Genomic DNA, 20912 nt, shown 5'->3' with positions numbered 1-20912 from the left:
GATTTATCGTTCGGACCAATCACACGTAGTTTTAATTATTATTTTTATAATTAATTCATTTTGATCTTTGTTATTAATATTTTAAATCTTATAAAAATTATTCACATGTTAAGGATGGCTGGTCCTTTGTTACAAATATTAAGAATAAGTTTATTGATGATGATAATATTATGATATCTTTGGATGTCAGTTTATTATTTACAAATATTCCCAAAGATCTGGTCATAAATGCCATTAAAAAACGTTGGGATGATATTGTTAAGAATACAAAATTTAATTTAGCTCAGTTTTTATATGCAATAGAATTGATTTTAGATTCAACTTGCTTTGCCTTTGATGGACGTTTTTATGAACAAATCTTCGGCAGCCCGATGGATTCTCCGTTATTACCTATTTTAGCAGATATGGTGATGGACGATCTGGAGACACAATGTTTAAGTTCTTTGAATTTTACTGTTTCCATTTATTATAGATTTGTAGACGATGTTTTTGCCATAGTGCCACGTACAAAAATAGACGAGATTTTAACGACTTTTAATAATTATCACCAACGCTTGAAATTCACTTATGAAATTGAAGTTAATTCGTCTATCAGTTTTTTAAATGCAACTGTCATTCGGTTCGATAACAGACTTATTACTAACTGGTATAGGAAACCTACGTGGTCTGGGAGGTATATAAACTACCATTCCAACCACCCGTTGAAATATAAAATTAATACTATTTATTAATTTATTAATTTGATTGACCATGCAATTTTTATTATCTAATGACAGTTTCCAACAAAAAAACATTGAGTTAGTACATAATATTTTACTCAATAACTATTTCCCTGAACATATCATAAAACGACACATACAAAAAAGAATTAATTTTTTAAACAATCGTGACCACAACAAGAACGTTGACGCAAATCTTAAACATTTCGACAGGACATCTTTTATTTCATTACCATACGATAAAGATGTGAGTCATGACTTGTGCCGTTTATTGCGAGGCACTGGCTTTAACGTTGTCTATAAAAGAACAAAAAAACTAAATACCTTAATAAAACGTAGGATAAAAATATCCTTACCACGTTTTATTAAGGTATTTAGTTTTGTAACGGTCGTATTTTCGGGCGTTTTCTTTGTAGCGCGGATAGATCGCCGGTGCAAGGTTCGTTGGAAAGAAAATACGCGATGTGTTTTAAACGAACGTATTTATTCGAATATATAAGTGTACAGAGTATGTGTATGCGAATGTGTGTGTGTGTGTGTGTGGTTAATAACTTCGCTGGCTGATTACTAACGCGACAAATGCAGTTTTCGTCGTTAATTCCGGTCTTTGATCGCGAACAGCTGTTTGGGTTTACGGCGCGCGAGACAGCGCGTGTTTTTGCGGCGCTTTTTTCGCGAGGAATCCCCGCGGTTCTTAGAATCCTCGGGCTCTCGGAATCGACGGTTGCTTTCGCGAGAATTATTATTTCCTCGATGATACGATTTAAAGTCCGCGTTCGGTCTACTATAATCGGTGCTCTTTAATCACAGCGGCGGATGCCGTGATAATTGTATGCGCGTGTTGCGCTTTGACGGCGGCGGCGGAGGCCGCGATATTCGGATGCGCTTATGCGTTCGGTAACAAAATACGCGGCGGCGGAGGCCGCGATAAACGGATGCGCTTATGCGTTCGGTAACAAAGTGCGCGGCGGCGGAGGCCGCGATAAGCGGATGCGCTTATGCGTTCGGTACAAAATACGCGGCGGCGGAGGCCGCGATAAACGGATGCGCTTGTGCGCTCGGTGCGGTTGATACGTGCGGCGGCGGAGGCCGCGATGATCAAATGCGCGTATGCGTTCGATGTTAAAGTACGCGAGATAGGATCGCGTCGCGAAGGATGGTGATCGCGTTGCAGCTGGGTCGAGAACACTCGACTCGGGGCGGCTCTGAGCTCCACCTTCCGTGATGGCCCAGCTGCGGATTAGGCGGTTTGCACTTGCACTTCGGAATCGAGATCACTCGGCTAAGACGGAGCGCGCTCCACCTTTCGTCCTCTGTAATGAGTGCTTGGTAGGATTTCTGGATTGCTGCTGAAGCGTACTGCTTAGAGCGGATCAGGAATATGGAGATTAGACGCCGAGATGTGCCCTTTTTATACCGACTAATTGCCCGCGTCGGCGCGCGGCGGTATAACCCTTTCCGAACGGTTTTTCGGAAACGGTACGGTCGGGTCCGTTCGGAGGGGTTCGGGTTGTGCGCCGAACGCGGGTTTTCGCCGGTCGGCGGTTCGGGCCACCTCGGCTCTGATCGGCGGTGTTCGGCCGTTTTGAGCCCTTAACGGCTCTGGGCCGTAATGAGAACGATTAAAAGATGGGCGCACCGCGCCCCTGCCTCTGCCCGGCGGGTGTTCTGCCGGGCGGCAGCTTCCGGCTGATGTTCTGCCGGGAATCAGGAACGATGCATCGGGATGCATCGTTACAGTTTTTTTGTTATTTTATAGACAACGTTAAAGCCACTGCCTCGCAATAAACGGCACAAGTCATGACTCACATCTTTATCGTATGGTAATGAAATAAAAGATGTCCTGTCGAAATGTTTAAGATTTGCGTCAACGTTCTTGTTGTGGTCACGATTGTTTAAAAAATTAATTCTTTTTTGTATGTGTCGTTTTATGATATGTTCAGGGAAACAGTTATTGAGTAAAATATTATGTACTAACTCAATGTTTTTTTGTTGGAAACTGTCATTAGATAATAAAAATTGCATGGTCAACCAAATTATAAATAGTATTAATTTTATATTTCAACGGGTGGTTGAAATGGTAGTTTATATACCTCCCAGACCACGTAGGTTTCCTATATCAGTTACATAATAACGATAACGTTACATAATAACGATAAAACAAATGTTGTATATAAATTAAATTGCAAAAATTGTAATGTGTCATATATTGGGCAAACAAAAAGGCATTTACGTACTCGAGTGAAAGAGCATTTTAGCAATATAAAATTGCATGAAACGAATCATTCTGTTATAAGTAAACATAGATTAGAATCAGGACACGAATTTGACTGGACGAAACCTAATATATTACACAATGAGAAATATGTGCGAAAGAAAGAAATTGCTGAAATGTTTTATATTAAAAAATCCAATAACTCAATCAATCTACAGAAGGACACGGATAATTTAAACAACATCTATGACAAAATAATAAAGATCGTGTAGTTTATTATTTTGGATTTAACATATTCAGTTTTTGACGAAGTCTCACACTGACATAACGTTTTATCTCTCTTTTTCAAATTTGGCAAGACGTTAATGATCTTGTAATTGTGATATGTAGAGTTTACAAAATTAAGATTTACATTGTTATACTCTTTTATCTGAACCGTAAGTTATTCAAATTGTTCACAGTCAATTCATGTCTATTGCTGTTTTTATTCAAACCGCCAAAAAATCAAAAAATCTAATTATCGATTTCAATATTCCAGTGTATACTTGAAAAGGACCACAACCATATGGTCGAAACGTCGTAATTTTTAACAAATAAACAAGAATTTTGGCTAGTTTTGGTCGATTATATATATTTTTTAATGATCCATAAAAATTATTCTTTACGAATGTGTTTCATTAATGTACTGCTAATGTTTATAATTTAATAATAAATTATATGGCATAATTCTTGGAGCACGCTACTACTATTCCACAGTATAAAAAAATCTTTCTCAATTTTAATTTAAAAATCTGCTTCGTCATAAGAAAGACATGATTATTGATTTGATCGATTTAAGGAATTTGAGGGATCCTGTTGTTTCATTCATATATCCACCATATAAATTTGAAAGAGTGAGCAAGAACCTAAAAAATAATCCATAAAAATTATTCTTTACGAATGTGTTTCATTAATGTACTGCTAATGTTTTTAATTTAATAATAAATTATATGGCATAATTCTTGGAGCACGCTACTACTATTCCACAGTATAAAAAAATCTTTCTCAATTTTAATTTAAAAATCTGCTTCGTCATAAGAAAGACATGATTATTGATTTGATCGATTTAAGGAATTTGAGGGATCCTGTTGTTTCATTCATATATCCACCATATAAATTTGAAAGAGTGAGCAAGAACCTTATTCATTATATTCTCTTATATACGATACTGTAATATTATACTCTAGTGTTAAGTTACGTTTTTTCATTAACTTGTTCCAAGACAATTTACCGATACAAACTCGTAATAATATAGTTAATAAAATTTCATTTGAATGTATATTGTAAATTATAAAAATTCTCAAATTTTTGGTAAAGGAATACTACTTTTAAATAGTATAAAAGAATTCAAATATATATATTTCTAGATATTTTTATATTCTACGTAACGGTAGCCTCTTTTGTTTTATGTCTGTTTCAACCAACGTCGTTTAACTTTAATCTTAGCTTAACTCACTCTTTGTCTCCTTCTAACTGTTCCTTTAGAAAGAGACAAAGAATGAGTTAAGCTAAGATTAAAGTTAAGTGGCGTTGGTAGAAATGGCCATTAGACCAATGCGAAATAGACGGCTCTGCCTTCTTACGGCGCCGCGGCGCTCGATCGCTGGCACGAATTTGGAAAGGGACAAACGGCACCGTACTTTGCTACACCTAACTTTGCTTTTACATACCGTTTCTCGATCGAAACGTCTGTTAACGACCTCAGAAGTTGTGTGTTTACATATGACATACACATTTATTGTAATATCGCCAAGTGTTGTTAGTCTTTGGAAGTTTCTCGAAGTAATAAGAAATCATAAGTGCGCATATATATTTTTCATGTTACATGATAGTGGATAAAACATTAATTTATTGCAGCTAATTATTGTAACGAAACATACACTTGCATAGAATTTGTGATATATCTCATTATACAGAGTAAGTCATTCAAAATTAAGTTTATTTTTATATATTTGTCTTAATTCCTTCTTTTCCACTAAATCATGGTAGAAACAGTACTGTGTTTAATTTGTCCGTTTGTACTTTCTAACAAAAATATATTTTTACAGATATCTAAGATAAAAGTATCATGTTTCTAAAACTATTGTTAAGTAGCAGTTTAACAATCATCGTCGCGGCGGCTTTTTTAACCGACGATCAGATAATTAAAATATCTCAAGAAGAGTTAAACGGGCAAACGAATTATATATTACCGCCACAATATGATATCATCGTTACACATATCGAAAAAAATATTCTTGTCAGCAACTGTAGTATACGTATAAGGATTACACATCCAATATCAAGCATATTATTGTACTTACACGTAAAAGATATTGGTCTAACTGCGTCTTATTATCCATATTATTATTCCAAATATGATATTGAAAAAACGATCATTTATCCATCGGAAAAATCTATGTATGATATTGAGAAAAACTGTCAAATATATATTCGCTAATGATCTATTGCCGGGATATTACGTCATAAAATTAGTTTATAATATAACTGAAGATACAGGCCTAAAAAACTTTTATAAAAGAGATGAGCGACAGTGGTAAGTAACTGTTAAAATGTTAAATATATAGTAATTTCACGATGTTTATGAACAAATCCTGGTACAGCATTCTATTTCTATTTAAAAAGTATTTTCTAAGAAAAACACATTTATACATAGACATGTACGTATCTGAAATGTTTCCATTCTTAATTATATGTTTCTTAACATCTTTTAGTAAAACATTTTGCAATTTAATATTACCATTATTATTAAAATGAATGTAAGCTGCAAATAAAAATTAATTTAATTAAAGTAGTCAGCAATAATACACGTCTTATACAGCATTTTATTGTCAACACTCGAACGAAATCAAATATTCCGGTAGAGTTTCGAATTGTTTTCAAAATATAAGTATGATTTTGAAGGATTTATATTTTTATAGAACTTGCTTATTTGAAATTTGAAATTTGAACAAACATTTAAGCTTTACACTTTACTTTGACAATACCAAACATTAGGAAATTCGTTTCTAATATAAGAAAAACTTATAATTCAGAAGGAAAACGTTTCCAGATATATGTTTATATGAATTCTTTTTATCCTTATAATCCATAAAAATCATTATCAAAATTTAATTAGATCATGAACACTCACAACTTTCATAAAAACACTCTGCATATAATATATATGTACAAGCTATACTTATGCTGTTTCATGTATTTAAACGTGCATCTACACACACCCATACTATTTAGAAACAATACTAATTTCGCCAATAACTAAGACATATATACATATGTGTTTTATTTAATAAACTATCACTAAAATAGACAGTTTCTTGAACTTGTATAAAATTATGTAAGGAATCGTTGATAATATATCAATTAAAATCAATTTAAAAAAGTTATTATTCTAATACTGTTTTATATTAAAATTTATTTTAATTTTATTAAATTTTCATACTAAATATTAATTATTAAATATTTATTTTGTACCTGTATATTCTAAAATAAACATTTTATGAATCCCGCACAACTAAAATATATGCAACTTTTATACAATTTCATTGAAACCACTTTTGCATAAGGTTTTTGCGGTGTTCTTTATTATTGTTAATTCATATTTCTAAATGTGATAGGTTGGCAACGTATGTTGATATTGGGATCCAACACATGATTCCGTCTTTGCCCGGATTTGAATCTTTAAGAACCATCATGCTCTATAGGCCCATCTATAATATAATTGTAGAACATTATCAAAACTATACAGTTTTATCAAATGTACCGATACAAAAAATAGAAACGAATGATAAAAACACGACGAAGACACATTTTAATACGTTTGTAAAGCCTATTTATCTTTTATTTCTGACTAACCGAATTAATTTATCTCTTATGCCTGGTACAAATGAAAGTATCAGAGTTAATATGTGGTGTAGAATGCACTGCGAATTTGCACACAAATTTGCTGACAATATAACTTCGTACTTGTTCGATAAATGGAAACGTTTGAATAAATTTTGGCAAATAAATCATGTTGCACTTCCAGATTTTCAAAACGAAAGCATCATAAATCTGGGCCTTATTCTTTACAGGTAACTATATAATTAGAAAAAATTAATATATTTCGAAGATGAAAAAAAGGATAACAATTCATGGTAACTAAAATTATTTACATATCTTTTCTCTATTTTTAAAATATTATTTGAATATATTTTAAAAAATAAGTAAAATTATATGAAGCAATGAGAGGAGAAACATATCTAATCGTTTATTATTAGTCCAGTTTATTATTTGTCCAGAAAGTTATTGCGATTTTTGTTGTTTAAAATTTGGCGCTTTTTTTACGTTGTCTTTCTTTTGTATCTATGTTATATCAATTTAAAAGCGCAAACTTTGCTCTACATTTTAATAAAAATAACTGTGTTTTGATATTGGTTTGCGATTTAATTAAACTATGAAATTAAGAATGGAAAAATAGCAAATTCCAGCGATTTTTTTATATGAATTCAAAATGAGTCGTAAAGCAGCTGAAGGCTTGCAATATTAACGATGCACTTGGTCCAGGAACCGCTAATGAACGTACAATGCAATGGTGGTTTCCGTAAATTTCAGTGGAGATGAGAGCCTTGAAGTTGAAAAGTTCTGGACGATTGCGATTATTGACGACGACCACTTGAAGGTATTAGTTGAAATAAAGTCACGCACATTGATTCGAGAACTAGCGGAAAAACTTGGCGTAAGCAAGTCAGCTGTTTCTGATTACCTGGAACGAATTGGAAAAACAAAAAAGCTCGACAAATGGATGCCGCATCAATTGAGCGAAAATCAAAAGAACCGTCACTTTGAAGTGTGTTCTGCATTGATTTTGCGCAAACAAAATAATCCGTTTCTTGATCGCATTGTAACGTTTGATGAAAAATGGATCTTGTACGATAATCGTCGACGTTTTGCACAATTGTTTGACCATGATGAAGCGCCAAAACACTCTCGGAAACCAAATTTGCATTAAAAAAAGATTATGGTGACTATTTGGTAGTCGTCTGTCGAGATAATCCATTACAGCTTTTTAAATTCGGGCGAAATTATCGCGGCAGAGAGGTACTGTCAAGAAATTGGCAAAATGCATCAGGAACTGATACGTTTGCGTTCGGTTGGTCAACAGAAAAGTTCCAATTGTTCTACACGACAATGTTCGACTACACGCCGCACAACCGACGCTGCATTAATCAATTGAGCTATGAAGCTCTATGAAACTCTGTCTCACCCATTATATTCGCCGGTTTTCTCACCAACCGACTATCACTTTTTTAAACATTTCGACAATTTCTTGCTGGGGAAAACCTTTAACAATAAAGCTACTATCAAAAACACCTTTGAAGAGTTTGTCGCTTCTAGAAATCTAAATTTTATGCTACAGGAATAAATAAATATTGTTTCTCGTTGGCAAAAATATTTAAATTTCAATGGTTATCTTTTCAATTAATAAAGTTCACTTGACATATTAATAAGTTTCACTTTTAAAATATGCGTATTAGAACTTGAAGGTTAAAAACCACAATAACTTTCTGGACAACCTATATCTTCAATGTACATCAACTTATACGAAAAATATTATTAAAATATATATATCTTATAATCATAAAATTGAAAATTACAAATTAAAATATAAAATTGTAAATTAAATAATTATATTAAGGTATAAGTATAGGCATTAATAATAATATATAATTAATATGTTAATTTAATAGAATCATTTAATTATAAATTTGGAAATACAATATTTTTTATGTGTTATTATACAACAGAAATAGACATTATTTATAATTTTCAGAGAAGCAGATATTATCTACAATGACAATGTAGATTCTGTTGCGACTAAAATCAAAGTTGCCCGCTTCATGGCCCATAAAATAATACAGGAATGTTCTTATTATGAAAATCCACTTTGGCCGTTATCCTCTTTGTTAAATGAAGCTATTGTCGCATTTCTTGGATCATATGTCACCAATCAGGTTATTTTAAGCATTTTTTAGCGCAAAACATGCTCACTAGCAAACAACATGATGGATATATACAGGGTGGCCCATTTTAATCCATCCAGTTGAATATCTCGAAAACCAAGCCCGGGAGAGAAAAATGTTTCAGACAAAAGTTGTTTGGTTTCGATGGGGCCATAAGATGGTACCATTGGTTTGACCTTGAAGAGTCATTTGAAGGTCACGTGAAGGTCACTTCAATTTTTTTAAATGGAATATCCTATATATTTTTGCACATTCTTGTAGCTTATCTCGAGAGCTTTCCAAAACACTATAATTAAGTACCTTTTCGTTAAGTACTTTTTGAGTTATGAGGTTTGAAATAATTTCTTAATTTTACATAAACCGTAAAATATCTTGTAAAATATTCATTTTTCGATTATTTTACCTTAATACTTTTATGTACAAAATAATGAGAGAAATCAATTGGTGTAAAGAAAACATATAGTTGTTTTTAAGAAAAAATATGGAATTGTTAATTGCAAATTACATATTTTTTCTTCAAAACAACTATGTGTTTTCTTTACATCAATTGATTCCTCTCATTATTTTGTACGTAAAAGTATTAAGGTAAGATAATCGAAAAATGAATATTTTACAAGATATTTTACGGTTTATGTAAAATTAAGAAATTATTTCAAGCCTCATAACTCAAAAAGTACTTAACAAAAAGGTACTTAATTATAGCGTTTTGGAAAGCTCTCAAGATAAGCTACAAGAATATGTAATGAGTAGGAGCAAATAGTAGGTTCCATTTAAGAAATTGAAGGTGACCTCCATGTGACCTTCAAATAACTCTTCAATGTCAAACCAATGGTACCATCTTATGGCCCCCCCGAAACCATACAACTTTTGTCTGAAACATCTTTCTCTCCCGGGCTTGGTTTTCGAGATATTCGACTGGATGGATTAAAATAAGCCACCCTGTATATATATATATATATATATATATATGTATATATATATATATATATATGTATCATATTATTTGCAAGTGAGCAAGGTTTGCGATAAACATATATATACAGGGTGTTCCATTTTAACTTTCACACTCGAATATCTTGAAACCATGGTGGTTTCGGTGATAATGTTTTAAACAAAAGTTGTATGGTTTTAAGGGACCCATAAGACGGTGTCATTGGTTTTACCTTGAAAAATCGTTTGAAGGTCACGTGAAGGTGACCTCCAACTTTTTAAACAGGATACCCTATATACTTTTCCATACTCTTGTAGTTTGCCTCAAGAGCTTTCCAAAACACTATAACTAAACATTTTTTCATTAAATACTTTTCGAGTTATGAGGCTTGAAATAATTTCTTAATTTTACATAAACCATAAAATATCTAGTAAAATATTCATTTTCCAATTATCTTACTTTAATACTTTTATGTACAAAATAATGAGAGGAATCAATTGATGTAAAGAAAACACATAGTTGTTTTTAAGAAAAAATGTGGAATTGTTAATTGCAAATTACATATTTTTTCTTAAAAACAACTATGTTTTTTCTTTACACTAATTGATTCATCTCATTATTTTGTACATAAAAGTATTAAGGTAAGATAATCGAAAAATGAATATTTTACTAGATATTTTATGGTTTATGTAAAATTAAAAATTATTTCAAGCCTCATAACTCGAAAAGCACTCAATGAAAAAATACTTTATTATAGTGTTTTGGAAAGCTCTCGAGATAAGCTACAAGAATATGTAATAAATAGGGGGTTCCATTTAAAAAATTGAAGGTGACCTTCACGTGACTTTCAAACGACTTTTCAAGGTAAAACCAATGACACCATCTTATGGCCCCCTTAAAACCATACAACTTTTGTTTAAAACATTTTTACCGAAACCGTCATGGTTTCGAGATATTCGAGTGTGAAAGTTAAAATGGGACACCCTGTATATATATATGTATATATATATATATATATATATATATATATATATATATGGTAAATATTTACCTTTACAGCCACACCCAAATGACTTGACCTTGACATATATTGTCAAGGTCACTGTCCTGAGTAACATCTAAAAGGTTTTAGGCGTCGCTCGTTGTTTATTAAAATGTTATGAACAAAAGAAGTTTCATAAATTCATTAATACATTTATCGAAAGAAAAGTCAATTGTTACATAATTTCACATAGATTTGTAACTATCTATGCAGAGAGAAGTGTATGAATTTAATACAATAGAATACAATTGAAAAATATCACAAATGTATGTGCACACACACACACACACACACGCTGGGGGTGCATGGGGGGCCTTCGGTAGGCAAGGTGAACCTTGCTTTACAACTTACAGCATATATCCATTGTGATTGAACTCTTCGCAATGCGTCCCCTACCGGCGGAGTGGCCGCGGGAGGGTGGGCCGAAGGCCCCCCTTGCACCCCCCGCGTGTGTGTGTGTGTGTGTGTACACATACATTTGTAATATTTTTTAATTGTATTAAATTGTATTAAATTCTATATAAATTTAAATTGTTTCTTTACAATGTCATCCTCAATTATAATCGATATATATGCAAAGGTCAAAGAAATTGAGATGTTCTTCAATATGTTTATTCCTTTATAACTTTTAATACGAAAGGTCTATTATTGTACATGGTGTCCAAAAATTCTGTGAATCTTATAAAGCTTCTTTTGTTTGTAACTTTTTAATAAACAACGAGCGACGCTTAAAACCTTTTGGATGTTACTCAGTGCAATGACCTTGACAATATATGTCAAGGTCAAGTCATTTGGCGCTGGCTGTGTAAAGGTAAATATTTACCATTATAGCGTGTAATTTTTTTTATAAATCAGAATATTAGGCGAAGATTCTACATTTACAAAGAAAAAATATGTAATTTGCAATTAACAATTCCATATTTTTTCTTAAAAACAACTATGTGTTTTCTTTACACCAATTGATTCCTCTCATTATTTTGTACATAAAAGTATTAAGGTAAGATAATCGAAAAATGAATATTTTACAAGATATTTTACGGTTTATGTAAAATTAAGAAATTATTTCAAGCCTCATAACTCAAAAAGTACTTAACGAAAAGGTACTTAATTATAGTGTTTTAGAAAGCTCTCGAGATAAGCTACAAGAGTGTGCAAAAATATATAGGGTGTTCTATTTAAAAAAATTGAAGTGACCTTCACGTGACCTTCAAATGACTCTTCAAGGTCAAACCAATTTTTATTTAAATTAAATTAATTTTATTTTTATTTAAACACACCGTTTCTTTCATACTTTATTATCTTTATTATTACCATTTCCAATACTTTTTACCTTCAATGTCATTAAATATTCAAGATATATTTTCATTTTATATATACACTTATCTTAAAAAGTAATCAAGTTTGGCCATTTCTTTTAAATTATAATTTAAACTGTAGCATCAAATATTTATTTAAAAATTATAAATCATATGATTAATTTTGTAATTAATTATATATTTAATTAAATTAAACATAAAATATAATTAACAATTTTATTTGTGATAATTATATATATATATATATATATATATATATTTGCTTATAATACCTTTCGTTGTCACATCAATAAATTTTGCATAAATTTTATAACTTTAGCAAGCCAACTTTTAACTATTTTGGTGAAGTTATGAAGAACCTTTCGTCCACTCAAATGTCTACAGACAATTTACTTATAAGGCAGCTAATTGAGTCTTCAACAAAACGAAAATATTTTCCTGTATTGAAAATAGTACGAGATTATAATCAGCCTATCGGGCGGATAAAAGCAACGATACAACATAGAAATTTACATAAGATAGTGAATAATGAAATACCTACGTCGTATATTACGCCGTTAGGTGACTGGATAGTATTTAATAAACAACAAATTGGTAAGTTTGCAATAAATTTATTACATTTTATAGTGTATATCATACATACACATTGGAGAAAAAGATTTACATTATTAAAAATATTATTTATTATATTATGTATTATATACATTACATTTATTATACATTAAATATACATACATACATACGTACAATTATTAGAAATATTTAACTTTCATGCAAAATGATTTTATACCTAATATAATATACAATTTGCATTTCCATTTATGTTCACTTTATGATACATTTTTGATCGATTTATATAAATTTTTATAAATCGATTTATATAAATTTTAAAAAGTGAATTTACAAGCTTCAAATCTAAATCTTAGTTAGTCAAGATGTTCAGCTCTTAGTTAAATAAATTTAAATGTTTTTCAATATGATTAAGAAAGTATTACGTAATGTGATTCGCATTTCTTTAATATTACACGAGCCATTTGATTACTAAAATAAAAATTTAATAAAGATGGATAAGTTAAGAACAATTAATGCACTTGCTAGATATAACAGTTATAATATTATAATATTATAATGATATTATCTCTGTGACAGCTGCAGCTCATATAAATTTCTAATTTTATTTTAAAAATCTCTAATTATAAATTTTGATTTTTATTTGTTGAAAGTTACTTGCAAAGTATTATTTATAAGCATTCCTTGCAAACAAAAGAGTTGTTAAGTAAAATATAGTGCAACACAATGCACATAATATAATACAACACATAGTACAATAGAAGAATGATTTTATTCTCATTTTAGCAAATTTGTAATTTTCATAATCCATAATTATTATTTATTCCCATTATATTTAAGATTATTATTATTATTGTATGTATTATATATATGTATTAAATGTATTAATATTATATATATATATACACATACACGAGATAATATTTAATATAATATTTAGTAATATTTATTATAATATTAAATATAATATATATTATAATCTGTTTTAGACAAGCAAATTAACAGAATTAACAGAAAATTTCAGATGTATGCAGCAATATATTTCAAATATTGAAAGCAAGATACAAATGCGCTTTTTCGAAATCAAAAGTCAACAGAATTACTTTCAAAATTTTGTCAAATATCAATAATAATCGTTTAATAAAAGTAACAATTGTGACGCGAATACATCTATATATCTTTGTTACAAATAGTTTTTTATAATGTTTATATTTTTCGATTTATTATTTATGTGTATGTGCGTTAATAATATATAATTAAATGCACGTGCATTTACAAGGATTCATTTTAGCCTGCAATTTACTGATGTTTTTATTTCCTTATTAACAAGAAGTAAAGCAAAGTGTAAATTATATTCATAATAATAATATATAAATAATTATAATTAAAGTGTGTTATATTATAATTAAATTTATAATTAAATTAAGTGTAAATTATGTTCATAATTATAAATAATTATAATTAAATTATGTTATATTATATGAATAATTTTAATTATATTAAATGAAAAAGTATCTGCAATATATTTAACATTATATTACTAATGTACTAAAAATATATTATCTAATTTAAATTGTATTCTGATTTATTTTTTAAATTGTATTTGATTTGTTCTATATTTGTAACTTTATATGTTAATATTTATTAATTATATTATCTTGAATTAAATTTTTATTATAGGTATAATATAGATATAATAATGCATATTAATATTTAAATAACATCTAAAATTAAAAATTTATAAAACATATTACAATTCTTTAATATTTATATATATATAATAACAACTTTACATATATATATATATATATATATATATATATATATATATATATATATATATATATGTATATATATATATATATATATATATATAAATAATAAATATACAAATTTATATAATATTATATGGACGTGGCCAGGTAAAGTGGAGGATGGGGTTCTGATTGGTGGACTAGGATATTGAGAAGTTAGTTTAGGTGCTAAATACCTGAAGAAACAATACTCCACCTCCCGGAAGTCTCGATTTTGATTGGCTTGCACCGTAGTGCACCCAGAGCTGCGTTTGGCCGATTCCGGTTATGTCGCCGATTTAGCAAATTTTTATTTCTCTACCTCCACGGTTCTAGACTCGAAGAAGCAATTCTCCTCCCACTCTAGCTCTGGTATAGGGCTCCAAGTCAAATTCCCGTTATTTAACTCTTAGTCGCTACGTCTTGGCAGAACGAACCCCCACTTACCGACTTTCAGGGTAGTCGCTATATGTCTCGACGAAACAATCCTTACCTCCCCACTCCATCTCGGGCCCGCTATGGAACATCGAAACAAGCCCCCGCTCGAACGGTTCATGACGCGCTTTATCGGAAAAGACAAAGTCTCAGCACGAGACAATAATTATAATGAGACTACATTCTCTCGCGCTTCAGTGGATTCTGATAATGGAAAATTAAAGATAAACAGGCTGATGATCGAACGCGAGGTGGGGTGTTATAAAGGAAGAAGGGAAAAGCTAAAAGTATTAAACACGAATTAAGATAAAAAATTTTCACATTTATTAATGTACCTGCATACAATTCGTAGCACTTTGCAAAAATATTTTTATATCTTCTTACAATTAAACACGCTATTAATTAACATTATATTTTTCATGTTTCTTTTCGCGAAGAAAAATTTTATGAAATAATTCTACGATTAAATGATCGTTATATTCGCAATTTTTGGAAAAAAGACTAAGAAATCAAGATCGTAAGCGCTGCACATATAATATAAAAATACACAACTGTAGTGTCCGCAGGTTTGAGAAAAAAGTCCTTGTAGTTGTTCGGTATTCCATCGATAAATGTTGGAATTTCGTCGGAGACGAAGGAAAAAATCGGGATACAAGGGCGGTATTCCGTAGCTATCGAAGTATGTCCCTGTACCGTGTTCGTCGAGGAAGAGAGCGATCCAGTGTTCTCCAGGGCGATTATGATTGTCCGTATTAGCGACGATAGCCGTCGATCTCGTTCACATCATCGGCAATCTGTCGGAAGGATAGACTCCCACATGTATGACATCTAGCTGACGCAATGATTGCGGAAATTCGCGAGAGTCCATTTGTTTGCAGCGAAGACGAGCGAACAAGCGGTATTATTTGAATAATTTCTTTTGGTGGCTTGTTTTCGGCTTGTACAGCTAACGGATTTTCAATGTCTGTTTGCGTGGAGCGGTTAATAGCCGTACGTTCGATTTTTTGCAGATTTTTCTTCTCTATTTTATTATTTGATTATGCTTTAATATTTTTATTTTCATCGTCGTCGTCGTCGTCGTCGCTTACTATCAAAATTTCGGGAGAACTGCAAGTCGTTTGAGTAATGCTGTCTCCGTCGCTGTTGAAATTATTTTGCGCAACTATCCAGCTTTTTAATTTGTAAGCGTTGCGTAATGCGCAATGAAAGATTCCGAATTTTCGAAATGATGTTCGCACTCTTCTTCTACAGTCAGATTTTTGAATGCCGGCGAGATGCCTTTTAAATTATATATATTTCTAGAAAGTAGATTCTACAAATAACTCGCTTTTTCGTTTCCTCTAACATAAATGTGACGCACGCATCTTGTAATTTGCCGCAGTTGCGAAGTAAAATATTTCGGATTAGTTTCGCCATCGAACCATTCAATGCCGTGATGATTTCGCATGAGTCAGTCGTTTTCTTGCCTTATTTTTTCGGGTAATTAGGCAAACGAATGCGGCGGTATCATAATCCAATGATTGACGATTGGAGCGTCAATCGCTACAACAGCAACCTCCTTAGGGATAAACTTTTTCTCCGCATCGCGGAAACCCTGAATATCGACGATTATATCCATCTTACGAAAAACTTATGTGATTCGACGCGAGGTTCTATACGAAACGACGACGCCGAGCGTGTCTCCAACGAAACTGAATATTTTTCGAAACGTTGCGCAATGATGTTGGCGTTTTGAGCAAAGTAGAGGGGGAACAATTTTAAGCGTCTATAAAAAACCTACCCCGAAAAATCGACGATGATCTGACGAGACGAGTCGATTTCTATGACATTATCGAATTCGGCATAATTAATACAATTAACCGTCTCAGAAAGTGCCTTTACGAATCGCACTTCTAATCGTAAACTACCATGTTTGACGAGATTCCAATGTCCAGCGCAATTAGCGGATAGATCGGGAGTAAGATCAAAAGCGAATAAAGTATATCCTTTGAAATAATCGTCTCTGCTTATAGAATTTCCTTCGTTCAAAAATGAATACCTGTTCTCGAGAAAAGCGTTTGATAAGCTTCGATGTAAAGCGGTTCCTCCACGGAGAAAGCTGGTTGCAAAGGTCTACTGGGAATTTGCGTGCCATCGACGTACAGCGAAAAGAAATTTATTCCGTAGATTTTTGAGATTAAACGGATTTAATTTTCTGTCACCGTTAAACGCTTTATTACTAACGAAACCGACTATTACTCGCTTCGGTAATTGACCAAATATTACATTATCTAACGATTCACCCATAACACTGCTATGAATCGTGAATGTTTTAACCTCGACTCTCGTGAGCGGATACTTGGCTGTAACTTTACTCATCTAGTATGTGCGAGTAACAAACCCGAGCTTATTTTCGCCCTTCTAACGAGCAAGGTAGCATCGAGAATGTGAATTTTCGATGTTCCGCTATTTTCCATGAGACAGAACGAATCTTTCGAACGAACGAATCTCAACCGTACTTCTACACCGTTAATTAAAAATTTGTCTTGATTGAAAACGTCGCAATGGAGATGTCCTACGAGATCTAACGCCTTTCCTCCGGAAATGTAACGAGCGCGTCTCGCGAGAGCGGGATTGCCGGGATTTGATTCCAACAGATCGTCCATGTGTCCAGGTGCATCCATGTCCCATAGACATGAAGTTAGATAGGAAGTCTTTGCGGGTGAAGAATAATGTAACAACGCCTCTATGTACGCTCGGTACGCGTAAGCGTTGTTTGGAGGCGACACGAGCTTTTGATTGAAATACACGTCGATTTGATTGAAGATAGAATGAAGCAAATGATTTACAGGGCCTACGGCTATTCTTTCGGCGCTTGTTCCTGAAGCCTGTCTCGCGGAATCGGCGTTTGTTTCTACAAGACGAAGACTCAGCATGGTGTGCGTGAGATCTAAATATTCTTCTCCGTGTCCGGGGATGACGAATTCTATCGGCGAGTCGTCCGAGAGAGAGGTCACGGGTTTGTAATGAATCCATTGCGAATTTTCGATGCTAGTTTGCGTAGGTGGTAGAGAGAAGAGATCTAGTTCGCTCTTTAAACACTCGCTCGAATGCGTGTGAAGAAAAGACATATTTCTTTATCGCAAATTGCTCGCTGTCATCCGTCGGTCACCACCGTCGTTAAATTAGAATGCTTCGAATATAACCGCTTAAGAAAATATATCGAATACGGTACGTTTTTTTATCGATTTTACGTCGTTTCGCAGACGTCTTAAGTCTTTTTTTCACAACCGTATGACTTTTCTTTTTCTTTTTATTTCTCTGTGCTTTTGTACTCGTTCTTTTTTTCCCAACCGCTTTGATTTTCTTACTCGTCCGTCGTCGCTTACGAGCCGATGTTATTGCGGATCGTGCGATGTGATTATCAAGCCCGACAAAAGGGAACTGAGCTACATGCATTTTCGCATCAGACTTATATCCCGAGCCCTTCATTAGACTACTTATTTTTTCTTTGGCTTTTCTCTCGAGTTTGTCTCGCGATTCTCAAAAACGGTGTTTGATCGCTATCAAGCGACGCGGTAGCGTCGTGACGCCAAGTACATAGAAAACAGGATCCGAGCATTGAAAGTCACTGCGGCGCTACCAAGTAGCTTATCCGGAATTTCACATCATATAAACTTTCGATTAAGATATTCAGAAACAAAGACCGTAATCAAAAATATAACGACACTTTTATTATGTAATGTGAATATAAGCTTTCGATTGCGACCAGTTTGAATAAAATCGGTGCAGTCAATCCCGAGAAATGATGATCGTATATCAAAATTGTGACATTTTACGTTCTCCCGGATTTTCTTCAGTCTCACGTACGTATGCTCGCACGCACACAAGCAAAGCGAGTTTGTCCCTCAAGCGGCGTTCATACCGCTGCGTATACGATTATGCATCGATATGTACAATGCTTTAAGAGACAAAATCATATGTGTGCATGTGCATACATACTTGTGATATGTATATATATGTGTGTACGGACGTATGAAAGATAAATTTTTAAAGTATAGTGCGGAATAGTGTAACAAGGAAGAGAAGTGACACGTTAAGCAATCAGGTTATTAAACACAGATTAATAATAAATAAATAAAAATGATAAAAATAAAAATAATAATAATAAATAAATAAGTAAATAAATAAAACTATAGTGCGGAACAAGGAAGAAAAGGTAATTATCAAGCGGCGCGGTAGCGTCGCGACGCCAAGTACATTTATTATATAATAAAAACACAGACTTGTGTGTGTGAGACACTTAACAACAATTAAGTGGATTGTGAAAAATTCACCAAAAGATAAAAATATTGTAAAATTTTTTTCATTATTTAGACATAATATATTTTGACATATTATATATTAATCTTAATAAAGAGAATAGACAGTTATCATTTTGTGGAATATAATTATGTAATTTATAATTATATATATATGTGTGTGTGTGTGTGTGTGTAGAAATTTACATATTTGACCGCGCGACCATAATTATAGTTACATAGACATTTATTACATTTGCCTGCGTAGACAAATATAGTTACGCAGATATATTCCCTACATGTATAATGCCCCCCCAATATTTATCTACGCAGGCAAATGTAATAAATGTCTATGTAACTATAAGCAGTCAAATATGTGAATTTCTACACACACACACACACATACATATGTGTATATATATATATGTGTGTGTGTGTGTGTGTGTGTGTGTGTGTGTGTGTGTGTGTGTGTGTGTGTGTGTGTGTGTGGTGTGTGTATGTGTGTGTATATATACAGGATGTCCTAGACCACCCGTACACCCCTTTTCTTTCAAAAACTAAGCATTTTAGAGAAAAACGTTTTCGATAGAAATTGTATGGTTTTGAGGGGAACATAAGATGGTGTCATGGGTTTGACCTTGGATGGCATCGTTAAGGTGAGGTCAAGGACACCTTTAATTTCTTAAATGGAACCACCTATTTTTTATTGCATATTCTTATAGCTTATGTCGAGAGCTTTCCAAAACACTGTAATAAAGCATTTTTTCATCAAGTACTTTTCGAGTTATAAGGCTTGAAATAATTTTTTAATTTTACATAAACCATAAAATATCTAGTAAAATATTCATTTTTCGATTATCTTACCTTAATACTTTTATGTACAAAATAATGAGAGGAATCGATTGGTGTAAAGAAAACACATAGATTTTTTTAAGAAAAAAAATGTAATTGTTAATTGCAAATTACATTTTTTTTTCGAAACAATTTTTCTTAAATCCTTTAGTTCCAGGTCTACTTAATAAAACTTATGATCTTAAAACAAGTCGATTAGTTTTTCTCTTTTAAATTTAAAATTGGCGATTAATGCAATCGATGTTATTGCAATACCCATACAGCACCGAATATTGCAGCAATATTATTAATATTGTTGTAACATTGCAGCAACATTGCAATATTGCCGCAATATTACTGCAATGTTCTGTGCTGTATGGGGTAAGTATTAAATAGCTTTATGAGTTTGTAATCTGCAATATAAAACCCGCAATATATTAATGCTATTTCATATATTGTACAAATATTTATTTGGATCACACATAATAATGTATTTTTATATATCATACAAAGTATGGAATTTATTTTGAAAATCATTTTCATTTTGTCCAGAATCTATAATACATAAATGCAAGATTGAATTTATGACAAATATTTTAAATAATCAATTGCTTCAATGTACTTGGCTAATTAATTATTGATTTCATATTTAGTTTTGATTTTTTTTAGGAAAATTATATATATTTTTTGAGGGAAAATTTTTATAAATTATTTTTAGGGATATTTTTTCATTAAACGT

General features: G+C 32.1%; 1 pseudogene; it reads left to right on the top strand.

The window, feature by feature from the left end:
- Positions 1–5041: 5041 nt before the first annotated feature.
- The window catches only part of LOC145961788 (aminopeptidase N-like), a 57698-nt pseudogene continuing 41827 nt past the window's right edge, over positions 5042–20912 (top strand).

The sequence above is a fragment of the Camponotus vicinus genome, unplaced genomic scaffold (genome assembly GCF_025532165.1).
Source record: "Camponotus vicinus isolate PSW18456_S1 unplaced genomic scaffold, iyCamVici1.0 SCAF_11, whole genome shotgun sequence".
Classification (NCBI taxonomy): domain Eukaryota; kingdom Metazoa; phylum Arthropoda; class Insecta; order Hymenoptera; family Formicidae; genus Camponotus; species Camponotus vicinus.
Note: the sequence above shows the minus strand (reverse complement) of the source record. Positions and strands in the feature narration are given on the sequence as shown.